Genomic DNA, 13,762 nt, shown 5'->3' with positions numbered 1-13,762 from the left:
TACCATGGGAGGGGGATGGGGGGGGCGGGAGGAAGGTCCCACTCGGGGCCTCCGGGCAAATCCTGCCCCGGGCAGCGCCTTTCCCCCATGAAGACCCAATCCCAGAGGCGTCCTGGTGGGAGGGAGGGTTCCAGACGTCCTGGCGGGTGGGAGGGCTCCTTGCTACGCAGGCATTCTGCCCCCTTTGCCCGCCCGCCGCGGCGGTGGAGTCTCGCTTGTGCCCAGCCAGCCTGGGCTGCCCTCCTCGGGTCCGCGGCTACCCGCGTTGCAGGAGGCGGCGGGCTCACCCCACGGTGCCCACGGTGCCCACACGTCCTGCGCCCCCCGTGCCTGGGATGGGAGGCTGGCGCGCGCCCTGGCCCCCGGCCCGCGGTTGAACGGCAAAGCTCCTGTCAGGCCCAGGCCTTGCTGAGACGGCAGGCGAGAGGCGCCGCCCCCGGCCTAAGCCGGGCTCTGAGGGTCTTCCCTCCTCCTCCTCCTCCCACTTTGCACACACGCGCTCACACGCGCCCTGGGCTGCGGTCACGGCCCTCGCCCCCCCTGCCGGTTCTGCAACCCCCCCCCCGCCACGGCCCCTCCCCGCACACCTGCCTCCCGTGGCGCTCCTCGGGACGGCTGCTCACCTTGCTCGCCTTCACCACGAGGAGCTGCCGTCCGCCCCCTCGGGGCTGCCGGGTTCGAGGGCGGGGCTGGTGCCGGCCCGCGCGTGCGCGGTGGGGCCGCACGCCGACTCGCCCGCCCGCCCGCCGGGCCCCCGCGGGTGCCACGCGGCGCGTCGTGGGCGCGGGTGCCGGGGGCCTCGTCCGCGCGCCCCTTGGAGGTTTACAGCCCCACCCCGCCCCACACGCCCGCTCCGGCGCCGCCCCTGGCGTCTGCGAAAGTACGTCTCCCTGCCCCTCGGCACGCACGCACGCACGCGCAGCGGCCACCTCTCGGCACGCACGCACGCACGGGCAGCGGCCAGCCCTCGGCACGCACGCACGGGTAGCGGCCACCTCTCGGCACGCACGCACGCACGGGCAGCGGCCAGCCCTCGGCACGCATGCACGCACGCACGGGCAGCGGCCAGCCCTCGGCATGCACGCAGGCACGCACGGGCAGCCCCCCCCCCCCCGCACGCACGCACGCACGGGCAGCGGTCACCTCTCGGCACGCACGCAGGCACGCACGGGCAGCCCCCCCCCGGCACGCACGCACGCACGGGCAGCCCCCCCCCCCGCACGCAGGCACGCAGGCACGCAGGCGCGTGCGTCCTCTCAGGGGTCACTCAGGTCAGGGGCCCGGTCACGGCGGCGCGAGCGCTCGCAGAGACGCGGCCTTCCTCAGCCTGGCCGTGCGTGCCGTCGGCGGTGCGCGGGCTCGGAGCCCTGGGAGCGGCTTGGGGCGCGGGCTCGGGCGAGGCCGCGAGCGGAGAGGAAGCCGCGGCCGCGTGGGCGCTCCGCGTCGGGGGCCGTCGCGAGTGTGGCGGAGGGGACGACTGCACCCCCGAGACCCGGGCCTTCGGGACCCGGATGCAGGCCGCTCGCGCCGGGCCCGGGCGGAGGACGCGCCCGCCGCCTTGGCTCTGTGTCCCCGGACGACGCGGGGGCCGAGGGGGGAACGATGCCGGGCTGACCCGCCTCCGGCCACGCACGGCCCGGGGACCCCCGCGGGGGGCCGAGGGGAGCGGTGGGCCCGGGGAGCCGGCTCCTCAAGAGGGGGGGCGCCCAGCGCGGCGGTCCGGGGAGCCGCGGCCCCGGCGTTGTCCGCGAGTCTGGTGGTGCGGGCAGGCGCGACGCGTGCGTTCCAGGCTCGTGGAGACGTCCATCCAGGCTTCGGGGAGACCAGGAGCCCAGGCGGGGCGGGGCCCGGCCCCCTCCACCCCAGGAGCCCCAGAAAGGCGAGTGTGCACGAAGCCGCAACGTGTGAGGACGCTGTGAGAGGCCCAGGCTGCAAGAGACGCCGCGGGAGGAAGCCACCGCACACAGCGGAGCCGCCCCGGACGGGAGCGCGCGGGACCCACCCGCACGGGGGGGGGGGGGGGGGGGGAAGGGAGGGCTGCACCCCGACAGCACGTCCCCTGCGCGACCGACAGGGCCCAGCAAGAAGACGCTTCCGACTCGCTTTCACCCGGCCCGGCCCTGTGGCCCTCCCGTTTCTCCCGTGGGAATGGGCTGCACGGTGGAGATGCATCAGGAGTTCACAGCTGAGCAACCATAGGTCTCAGGGACTCTGGACTTGGGATCTGCGGCAAGGCTGGAACGGTGGAGGCTCGGTGGTAGCGTGAACACGCCCTGCACTGTGCACTTTGGAGGAGGCTCGGTGGTAGCGTGAACACGCCCTGCACTGTGCACTTTGGAGGAGGCTCGGTGGTCGCGTGAACACGCCCTGCACTGTGCACTTTGGAGGAGGCTCGGTGGTAGCGTGAACACGCCATGCACTGTGCACTTTGGAGGAGGCTCGGTGGTAGCGTGAACACGCCTTGCACTGTGCACTTTGGAGGAGGCTCGGTGGTAGCGTGAACACGCCTTGCACTGTGCACTTTGGAGGAGGCTCGGTGGTAGCGTGAACACGCTCTGCACTGTGCACTTTGGAGGAGGCTCGGTGGTAGCGTGAACACGCCTTGCACTGTGCACTTTGGAGGAGGTTCGGTGGTAGCGTGAACATGCTTTGCACTGTGCACTTTGGAGGGCCCGGGCAGAATGTTTCTGTCTGCAGAGTCAGGTCAACAAGGCATGGAGTTGTGATGGTTCATGTGATAGTCAGCTTGGTCAGCTTGAGAAATGCCTGAAGGTTCAGCAGATGGCATCTCTGGGTGTGTGGGGTGTGGAGGGGGGGGAGGCCTTTTTAGGGACGATTTGATCCTGAGGCTTCTGCTCCAATGCACTGATCGCCCGAGGGGCTCCGACCTCAGAAGTGACCGTGGACAGTGGGAGCGTCACCTCCAGGAGCGGAGGTGGCCCTGGCCCCTCCTCGTGGCCAATTCTCTCTTCTGTCTCTGCTTCCTGTCTGTCCGATGTGAACCGCTCCCCTGCGCTCCAGCCCCTCCCTGCAGGGACTGACTCTCAGGATTGGGTCACAGATGACCACATTGCCCCGTGGTCTCATGCCTTGTTATCAGGCACCCGGCGGGCTGCCCCCTCCAATGGGGCTCTCTAGAGTCGGGTCCCTGTCCCCGGCTCCTCGGATTCCTAACCCCACTGCTCACAGCCTGAGGCTCGGACCCTGCATGTCAGGCCTAACACTTTCTCCTGTGCTCTTCCCCAGATGAAATTCTAGTCCAAGAGCTTTTGGACCCAAACAAATCAGCATTTGAAACAGAGAGCACAGCATCGACATCCTCCACAAAGCAATCAAAGGAAGAAAGCAAGTATAGCCTTTTCCGTACCCTCCCGTCCACGTCTTCCCGTCTTGTTCTGTCTTCTGGTAGTACCGATTCCAGAGCTGGACACTGCTAGACAGGCACGCCGCACCAAGCCGTCCTCCAGCTCCTACCCAGCATTCACCAGGAGCAGCCGCGGGGGGTGGGGGGGGCCGTGGGAAGAAGCCATCCCCGAAGGCCACGGCAGGTCCTCCAGAGATGAGGGGGTCCCACTCCACGGCAGGGGTGGTGCGCCTTTATTTCGGGGTGACCTCGGGGTGCACGCTCATGCATGTTCCTGTTCTCGTGGTGCGAATGGGGTTGAGCTGTGGCCTCCACGTGAGGCACAGAGAAAGAAGAACTTGGAACGGGCCAACACAAGCTAGCTGAGAGGGCAGGCCAGGTCTGTTACCCAACGGGGCAAGGGGTAAGGGAGCCGGGCACCGGTGGCTCACACCTGTAGTCCTAGCTACTCCCGAGGCTGAGATCTGAGGGCTGCGGTTCAAAGCCAACCCAGGCAGGAAAGTCCCCAAGACTCATCTCTAACTAATCACAGAAAAGGCCAGAGTGGCACCGTAGTTCAAGTGGCAGAGTGCTAGCCTTGAGCTAAAGGAGCTTAAGGACAGGGCCCAGGCCCAGAGTTCAAGGCCCAGGAGGTAAACCAAGGTTGAGCACATGACTTGGCCCCAGGCCACAAGGCAGTGAACAGAAACAAGGATGTGCTTCCAAAGTGCAGCTTTCCATGGTCAAAACTGTGCATAAGAAATGAAATATCCACAGAGGGACAGACAGGACAGACAGACAGTCTGTGGCTAAGGAGATGCGCCTATCAGAACCATCCAAACGCTCCGTGAAAATGCACGCAGCAGCAGCAGCAGGTGCAGCATTTTCTCAGAGTTTGTATTCAGATGGAAATAACTATTCATTTCTTGAGTTTGCTCACCTGGCATCTGCCCAGGCCACAGAGCTGGGCTCAGGTGAGGGGGGGGGGGGACAGCTGTTTCCACATGCGCATTTTCAAACAGGTCTTGAAGACTTTGCTAGGATTCCAAACCACCACTTTATAATAATAAGACACGCACTGAGAATGTTCACAGGAGTGTAACCAAGACAACTTTCCCCCATTCTTTTCCATGTTCTTCATCAAAGATTCTGCCATCGATGACAATTATCAAGGTGATGGTGCTGAGAATTATCATGAATTACTGGAAAGTTCAGAACTCTCTTCTGGCAATGAGGAAAGGAGCTATAATACTGGTAAATATGACCCACCAACCCCCTGCGGGACTCAGAAGGTGACTGGGGAGACTGAGTCAGACAGGTGCGGGAGGGAACTTCTCCTCAGTGAGGGGGGACCCGTGGCTGGAGATTATGGCCGTCCCGCCCAAGTCAGGCGGATTCCCCAGGCCTGACGCGAGACCTTGGAGAGCACAGCACGGGAGAATTCACAGATACGGGCCACGGACAGGCAGGTGCCACGAGGAAAAGGAAGGAGCTGCCACCGCACCGTCTTTCTCTCGGATGTCCTTGCTGTGGTGAGGTGGCAGAGAGAACCAGGTGGCCCCCGGGACCCCAGGAGTCAGAAAGCTCCTCCGCCCCCCGCCCCCCAGCAGATGGGATCTCTGGGAACAGGCATGCGCAAAGGCTCAGAAAGGAAGCAGGACTCCAGGGATGACAGATCCCCGTGACCTAAGATTAACTGCAAGGAAAGGTGCCAGCAGCCCACGGACGCTGTGTGGACAGCGGAGGCACGCCCCCACGCAGGACACCCTCTAGGGCACGGGACGCTGTGTGTACAGCGGAGGCACGCCCCCACGCAGGACACCCTCTAGGGCACGGGACGCTGTGTGTACAGCGGAGGCACGCCCCCACGCAGGACACCCTCTAGGGCACGGGACGCTGTGTGGACAGCGGAGGCACACCCCCACAGATGAGACCTCTGGTGTCTCTAGATCAAGATGCCCGTGCACACCACACCCAAGATTGCCGGGAACGCACAGGAAGAGGCAGGGCCCCCGCCACGCAGGACGAGGCCCGGCTCCCCGGCCTGCCGGCCTCAGCGTGTGGGAGGGAATCTTGCCGACGGATATTTCTCGGCCCCCTCAGATCTGTGGGCCCAGGAACCCGCACTCAGTCCACCCCCCGAGGTCTCCCCGTGAGCACTGCAGGGTGCAGGGTGCAGGGCGCAGAGCTTAAGCAAGAAAGCCATTCCAGTTGAATTCAGTTTGCACTCAGTGACCTGAGCAAAGAGTCGCTAGTGTGGATTTTGCCCAACAGCGATTCACTTTTCTACCATTTCTTCCTGTGTTTTCGGCCAGGGTTTTGCTGTAAGAGCAGATGGTGCGATGGTAGCTGCAACTCAGAGGGTGGAGAGAAGAGGGTCGGGATGCGAGGCCGCCAGGCAAATGGCTCACGCGGTTCGGCCTCAGAACGCAAGCCAGGCCCCAATGGGGCACGTGGTAGACCCAGCTACTTGGGAGGTGGGGGCTGCTCCCCCCCAAAAAAAGAATAAGACCAGACCCAAACAAGCACAGGAACGAGACCATCCGCACAAGCAACGGCACACGCGGGGAAGGCTTGCCCAGCACGTGCACCCTTCCTCCTCCCTTACGCGATGACACCGCAGCGTTGACCGAGGGGGGTCCGTGGTCGGCCACGGCGCACGGGCGCCTGGACTGGGGGTGTGTCCACCCTGCTCGCGCTGGGCCGGCGTGGCCGAGGCGCGCCCTCTTCCACGCTCGCCTCTGTGCTGCCTGATTCTCCGGTCCACAGGGTGCTGGGTGGGTGCCCCCCCTGCCCAGGCCTGGCTTCCGGAGCCCCAGCACCGGGGCCGAGGCGAGTTCCGGGGAGGCTGCTCTCCAGGGGCCGGGCCGGGCAGCGCGTGAGCCCGCGGGCCTGTCCGCCGCCTCTGCTGGGCCGTCTCTCCTGCCCCCCGACGTGGCAATCACAGCACAGCCGGCCTGGGGCCCGGGCGTGAGGCCGGGCCGGGGGAGGAGCTCGAGGAGCTGAGCGACGCATGGCTGGGTTTGCACGCTGGCTTTCCAAGTCGGTTTTCAGAGAAGACTGAAGAAGGGTAGCAGCACGGAAAGTCTGCGTCTTCAACGTTCCAAAGGTGTCAAAACGACTCCCATCTTCCCATGTGCTTCCTTAAAGGAGAGATCACCACGGAGAGCCTTCAAGGCCCTGAGAGCTTCCACGAGCCCCACTTCTCTTCTGGAGGTGAGGATGGGGATTGCAGTGCGGCCGTGGTCCTTACCGGCCACCCGGGGCGGGCCACGCCGGGCAGGCCACTCGGGCAGAGGGAGCCCATCCCCGCGCGTGCTGAGGGCTGGCATTCCCTTTGGTGACCAGAGGGTTGTAACCTGTCCGAGTCAAGGGCCATTTCTGTAGCCTCTTTGTAAATGCGATCATGCAAATTTCTCATATCAGGTTTGGGTCTTTCCTCCTCAATTTCTAAGATAATTATTTAGTTATTTTTCTGTGCCAGTCCTGGGGCTTGGACTCAGGGCCTAGGTGCTGCACCTGAGCAGTTCTGCTCAAGACTAAAGCTCTACCGCTCGAGCCATAGTGCCACATCTGGCTTTTTTGGTCCCTAATTGGAGAGTCTCCATAGACTTTCCGGGGGCTGGCCTCAAACCACGATCCTCAGCTCTCAGCCTCCTGAGTAGCTAGGTAGGGTTACAGGCGTGAGCCACCAGCACCTGGCAAGATTAGGGATGTAACATAGACAAAAGCCCGAGGCACACGTTGCCAACGTTTTTATCACTCGATTTCGTGATATTCATAATTATTTTCATGAAAAAATGCAAACGTTATTGTAGACAAAATTACCAGTCTTTTGTTGCCTTTCACATTTTAGCCACATCTAGGAAAATGTCCACCACACTGAGGCCCCAGTGACACTGATGTTTTCCTCTGCTCTTTCATTTCACTTCCTATCTTATGCGACGTGATTCCACGAGGCCTCCGATGCCGTGGGCTCCGTCCTAGCTTAGCTCAACTTTGGACAATGGGTTTGCCTCAATCTGGCTTCACCTATAATGGAGAATTAAAATGCTGTCTTTACATTGATTATTGATTTTTATATTGGTGAACTGTATATGTTTCCACCCACCAGTTAATCTGAATTACCTGCCAAATTTTCCTAAGAAATTCCTTCTACAAGTATTAAGCAGACACTAGGTAGGTATTCAGAGCACACGATGGTAGAATCAGCGTGTGGACAGACGAAGCGTGAAGGGCCGGAACCCGTGGCGGCCGGAACAAGGGGGACCGGAGGCACGTGGTCTATGTCTGTAGTGTCAGCTGCTGAGTGGGCGGAGACTGGAGAAGCCCCGTCCCAGGCCAGCCTGAGTGTCAGACATGAGCTCAAAGTCAAGCCGAGCGCGGGGCCCCCCACTTCGGGTCCCCCCCACCTCGGGTCCGGGCTCACGCAGAGGTAGGGAGGCCGGCCAGCAGGCAGCCAGGGAAAGCGAGCGTAAGGCCTGAACACAAGACGGAGCACGGCACGAGTGGTAGAGCGCCGCCTAGCAAGCGCAGGACTCTGAGTTCAAATCCCTGCACTACCAAAAGTAAAAGCACTAACTAGAAAAAATGAACGCAAGCAGGTTGGAGGACGGTAAGTCTGCGGCCACCTCCTCCTCCTGTGGCTTTCCTCCTTCCTCCTCCCTCGTCACGTGACTCCTCCCGGGCCACGCAGGGCACGAGACGCCTCACGGGCCTGGTGGTTCTCGGTGCGGCTCTCACCTGGTGACCGTGCCCCCACCCAGCGACTGTTCCTCTCCCCCCCCACGACTGTGCCTGGCGGGCGGCGTGGCTCAGCGGCGGGCCACCTGCCCAGCAGCCCCGCGGCCCTGCCAGGGACTCGGCTCTGAGAATGACCACGTCCACGGGACAGACTCAGATTAGGCCACCGCTGTTCGTTTCCTAATATTAACGTGGACGGACGCGTCACTGAGGATCTGTGGGGCTGACCGGTGCTGGATGGGCATTTAGATGGCCAGTTATCACCCCCACGTCTAAGAAACATGGACGCACCCAGCCCACCGGCACGCGAGGGCGTGCTCTTGGGACGCTGGGGACAGCAGAGCTGGGCTGCCGGACGGGCACATGAGCAGGCGGGAGGGGAGTGGGGGGACCTGGCCACGTCCCAGACACCCTGCCCCTTGGCGGCGGGGACCCGCAGAGCCGAAGGGCAGCACAACCAGAGCCTGCCGAGACCCAGGGGGGACAGCGGCCCGGCACCAGGAGCACCTGACACAGCAAACCCAGCCCAAGCCTGTGCTGCAGGTCACGCCCTGACCGTGCATTGTGGGAGGCACTGCCGGGGACCCCCGACAGGTGCATTGTGGGAAGCACCGCCGGGGACCTCCGACAGGTGCATTGTGGGAGGCACCGCCGGGGACCTCCGACAGGTGCATTGTGGGAAGCACCACCAGGGACCCCCGAGAGGTACATTGTGGGAAGCACTGCTGGGGACCTCAACAGGTACATTGTGGGAGACACGGCTGGGGACCCCCAGCAGGTGCATTGTGGGAGACACGGCTGGGGACCCCCAACAGGTGCATTGTGGGAGACACGGCTGGGGACCCCAGACAGGTGCATTGTGAGAGACACGGCTGCGGACCCCTGAAGGTGCATTGTGGGAGACAGGGCTGGGGACCCCTGAAGGTGCATTGTGGGAGACACAGCTGGGTCTGTTTGCTCGCTTGTGGGTATGAAAGCTAACAGGAAAAAACAAACCGTGTCTTGATTTTGTGTCAAGATGACACCACAGAACTTGTTTTTCCTCCACAGAGAAGAAGGACCCAAAAAATGATCGATACGGCAGATTATCGATCTTGGACAAAATCCTCCAGAACATGGGGAGGTCCTCAGGTAACCGGGGCCGCCTGGGCGGGGGCGGGCACGGGGCTCCTTCCCATGCGTGAGCTGAGGGGCAGGGGCCGGCCAGGGCTCCCCCTCTGCAGTGAGCACCCAGGACTTCCACGGCTCCAGCCCCGCGTCCTGTGCTCTCTGCCTCCCGAGCAGTCGGGCTCATTAGCTCATTTTTACTGGGCCATGAGGGCGCCCAGGAGATTAGGGTGACCCACCAGAACCCCCTCCCCCTTCCCCCTGCCCAGCCCTTCCCCCAGCTGTGCTGGCATCGGAGCCCGGTGCCGGGCCATCTTCTGGCATGGAGGGGGGCGGTGGGCAGGAAGGCACTCCCCGCGTGAGGCTGGCTCCTCCTGCCCCTGCCCCCCCCAGGCCACCCGCACCCCCCGGGGCCAGAGGCGCAGAACAGCAGGAAAGACACGCAGGTGTCGGCAGGTCTCAGCAGAATCCGCTCTCTCCCAACAGGAGGCGGCTTCCAGTGAAGGGGCGAGGGCCGGCTCGGAGAAGAGCCCGGTGCAGGCGGGGCCTGAGCGGGCGCGGGGGGCTGGAGGACCTCCACGGCCCCCTTAGCGAGAGCCACGTGTACAGACGCATTGTTAGCCATCCATAAAGGAACAGTGTTTCACCCGTGCGTCGCGTCCAGCTGGTCTGCCGAGGGCCGGGCAAATGCGGACGGGCGCTCGGCTTTTCCCAGTCCACTGCGCCTTCACCTCGCGATACAGCGCCCCGTGGAGCCGGGCCAGGGGCCACCCGCACCACCCCAAACCACCACCTCCCCACTGCCTCTGCTCCCACCATGTCCACTTGGAGCCCCAGGGCCGCCCTGACCGGAGCTCAACCACTGTCCTGCACTGCCTCCCCATGGCTCGATGGGGAGTGGCAGCCACAGGGCGCTGTCACGGGACGGGAGCCACCAGAGAGCATCGTCCGTACACGCAAGGTGGCCTGCAGCTTGACCCAGCTCTGCCCCGCCGCAAGGCCCCCAGCCTAACAGCCCCCCACGAGCCCCGACAAGCACCGCCACGGCAGGAGCCAGCGAGGGGGCCAGAGAGTCACACAGCACCCCAGGATTCGAACCTGGGGCCATGAGAAGCCTTGATGACTGGGGAGGGGAGGACCGAGATGACCACAGGAGGACTGGGGAGGACTGAGCTGACCACAGGAGGACTGGGCTGACCACAGGAGGACTGGGGACTGGGGAGGACTGGGCTGACCACAGGAGGACTGGGGAGGACTGAGCTGACCACAGGAGGACTGGGCTGACCACAGGAGGACTGGGGACTGGGGAGGACTGGGCTGACCACAGGAGGACTGGGGAGGACTGAGCTGACCACAGGAGGACTGGGCTGACCACAGGAGGACTGGGGACTGGGGAGGACTAGGCTGACCACAGGAGGACTGGGGAGGACTGGGCTGACCACAGGAGGACTGGGCTGACCACAGGAGGACTGGGGAGGACTGGGCTGACCACAGGAGGACTGGGGACTGGGGAGGACTGGGCTGACCACAGGAGGACTGGGGAGGACTGAGCTTGTGGGGCGCACCGACTGGCCCCGCCTGTCTGCACCCCGGAGGTGTGTGGCTGTGGTGCCCCGGGAGTGAGGCCCTGAAGAGCCCCGCCTGCCTCAGTCCCTGGGGGCGTGCCTGCTTGCACCGCCTCCGGAAGAGGGATCCCGGTTAGCCCCGCCTGCCTTCCGGGTCCGGAACTGGAAAGGCGGCTCTAGCTGGCCACGCCTCCCAGCCTTAAGACCCTGTGCAGCAAGATGGCTGCCGGCAGTAGCCTGGGGGCGGTCCTGCTAGTACTTAGGCCGCCCCTTAGGGAGGTCCCACGGCCTTCCGCCCTTGACTGACAGCTCGGACCGCCAATCGTCGCCCCTGGCTAGGTATGTTACACCCTCCTCTTCCTGCTGCCATTGCCCCTACTTAAGATCGGGTCCGCCCCACTAAAGCTGAGAGCAGTCTTGAACCTCTCCCGAGTTGTCTGATTGTCCAACTGCCGGCGAAAGGTTGGGTTGGGCTGGGTGCGGGCGACTCGCGGCTCGTTACCTATTCTGGGTTCACCCTCGGCGGGGTGCGCTTCCCCGCCTCTCCCGCTGGTTGGGAGAGCACCCGGGGTGCAGGGACCCCTGCAGAGCTGACCACAGGAGGCCTTGGAGGATTGATGTCTTCACACCTCTGCTCTAGGTAACACTGATGTCCTCCCGTGCCTTCTCAAGTTCACACTGGCATCCTCACACCTCTGTTTGAGTTCACACTGACACCCTCATACCCCTGCTGGAGTTCACATGCGTCCTCACACCTGAGTTCACACTGACACCCTCACACCTCCTCTTGAGTTCACACTGACACCCTCATACCCCTGCTGGAGTTCACATGCATCCTCACACCTGAGTTCACACTGGCATCCTCACAACTCTTCTTGGTTCACTGGCGTCCTCACACCTCTGCTGAGTTCACACTGGCGTCCTCACACCTCTGCTGAGTTCACACTGACGCCCTCACACCTGAGTTCACACTGGCATCCTCACACCTCGAGTTCACACTGACACCCTCACACCTCGAGTTCACACTGACACCCTCACACCTCCTCCTGAGTTCACACTGACACCCTCACACCTCCTCCTGAGTTCACACTGGCGTCCTCACACCTCCTCCTGAGTTCACACTGACACCCTCACACCTCCTCCTGAGTTCACACTGACACCCTCACACCTCTGCTGAGTTCACACTGACGCCCTCACACCTCCTCTTGAGTTCACACTGGCATCCTCACACCTCCTCCTGAGTTCACACTGACGCCCTCACACCTCCTCCTGAGTTCACACTGGCGTCCTCACACCTCCTCCTGAGTTCACACTGGCATTCTCACACCTCAAGTTCACACTGGCATCCTCACACCTCCTCCTGAGTTCACACTGACACCCTCACACCTCCTCCTGAGTTCACACTGACGTCCTCACACCTCCTCCTGAGTTCACACTGACGTCCTCACACCTCCTCCTGAGTTCACACTGACGCCCTCACACCTCCTCCTGAGTTCACACTGACGTCCTCACACCTCCTCCTGAGTTCACACTGACGTCCTCACACCTCCTCCTGAGTTCACACTGACGCCCTCACACCTCCTCCTGAGTTCACACTGACGTCCTCACACCTCCTGAGTTCACACTGGCGTCCTCACACCTCCTCCTGAGTTCACACTGACACCCTCACACCTCCTCCTGAGTTCACACTGACGTCCTCACACCTCCTCCTGAGTTCACACTGACACCCTCACACCTCCTCCTGAGTTCACACTGGCATCCTCACACCTCGAGTTCACACTGGCGTCCTCACACCTCCTCCTGAGTTCACACTGACACCCTCACACCTCCTCCTGAGTTCACACTGACACCCTCACACCTCCTCCTGAGTTCACACTGACACCCTCACACCTCCTCCTGAGTTCACACTGACGTCCTCACACCTCCTCCTGAGTTCACACTGACGTCCTCACACCTCCTCCTGAGTTCACACTGACACCCTCACACCTCCTCCTGAGTTCACACTGACGTCCTCACACCTCCTCCTGAGTTCACACTGGCGTCCTCACACCTCCTCTTGAGTTCACACTGGCATCCTCACACCTCGAGTTCACACTGGCATCCTCACACCTCGAGTTCACACTGACACCCTCACACCTCCTCTTGAGTTCACACTGACGTCCTCACACCTCCTCCTGAGTTCACACTGACACCCTCACACCTCTGATGCTGACACCCTCACACCTCTGCTCTAGTTCACACTGACACCCTCACACCTCCTCCTGAGTTCACACTGGCGCCCTCACTGGTCTGGTCACCATCACTCAGTGCCCGAGTGCAGTTCCTGACTCTGCTGCCATCACCTAGTACCAGATCTGCACGTCGACTGCGCCACCCACACGCACTATGTGCTGGGTGCATCGACACGAAACTTTCTCAGGACTCAGTCTACAGTTTTCATCGCTCTATTTTAAGCCTTTGATTCATGCCTTTCACTTGTATCTTATTCAACTGAAAATATACTGTGTGTTTAGCTGAAAAAGTAAACACTGGACACGGCTGTGGCAGTATCCTTGCCCAGACCTCAATCACAGAATTAACAGGCCAGACTGCGCTCTACTGAGCAGGATAGATGACAATAAAAACCTGCAACGGGGGGAAACGTGAAACGCAAGACCTAAAGCCAATTCCTAAAGAGCATGACTTGTTTATCTATTAGCTTTGATTTACTAATCACCTGTGTGGCTTCCAATTTATGGGGACAATCAATAGGGCGCCGCTTCAGTCAAGCCCTTAGCCCTGAGGTCAGCTGGTGTGGGTGCAGGAGAGGACAGGGTGCCTGGATGAAGCCTCTCCTGACCCTAATGGGCCACACTGCTGGGACCCAAAGTTCTACAGCGAGGTCAAACTGCACAGACATAGGGGCCGCGCATGGGGGGAGGAGGCGGGAGATGGGAAAGGCCACCTGCTGACGCCCTCCAACCAGAGTGCTGTGGAGAAGACACACACTTCCCAGCGGGGCCCA

General features: G+C 62.2%; 1 protein-coding gene across 1 annotated transcript in view; it reads right to left on the bottom strand.

Moving 5' to 3' along the window:
- Positions 1-13,762, bottom strand: part of LOC125345518 (guanine nucleotide exchange factor DBS-like) — a 928,411-nt gene that overhangs the window by 511,004 nt on the left and 403,645 nt on the right.

This window comes from Perognathus longimembris, unplaced genomic scaffold (genome assembly GCF_023159225.1).
Source record: "Perognathus longimembris pacificus isolate PPM17 unplaced genomic scaffold, ASM2315922v1 HiC_scaffold_5797, whole genome shotgun sequence".
NCBI classification, from domain to species: Eukaryota; Metazoa; Chordata; class Mammalia; order Rodentia; family Heteromyidae; genus Perognathus; species Perognathus longimembris.
The sequence above is the reverse complement of the archived record's forward strand: the minus strand, read 5'-3'. Positions and strand labels throughout refer to the sequence as shown.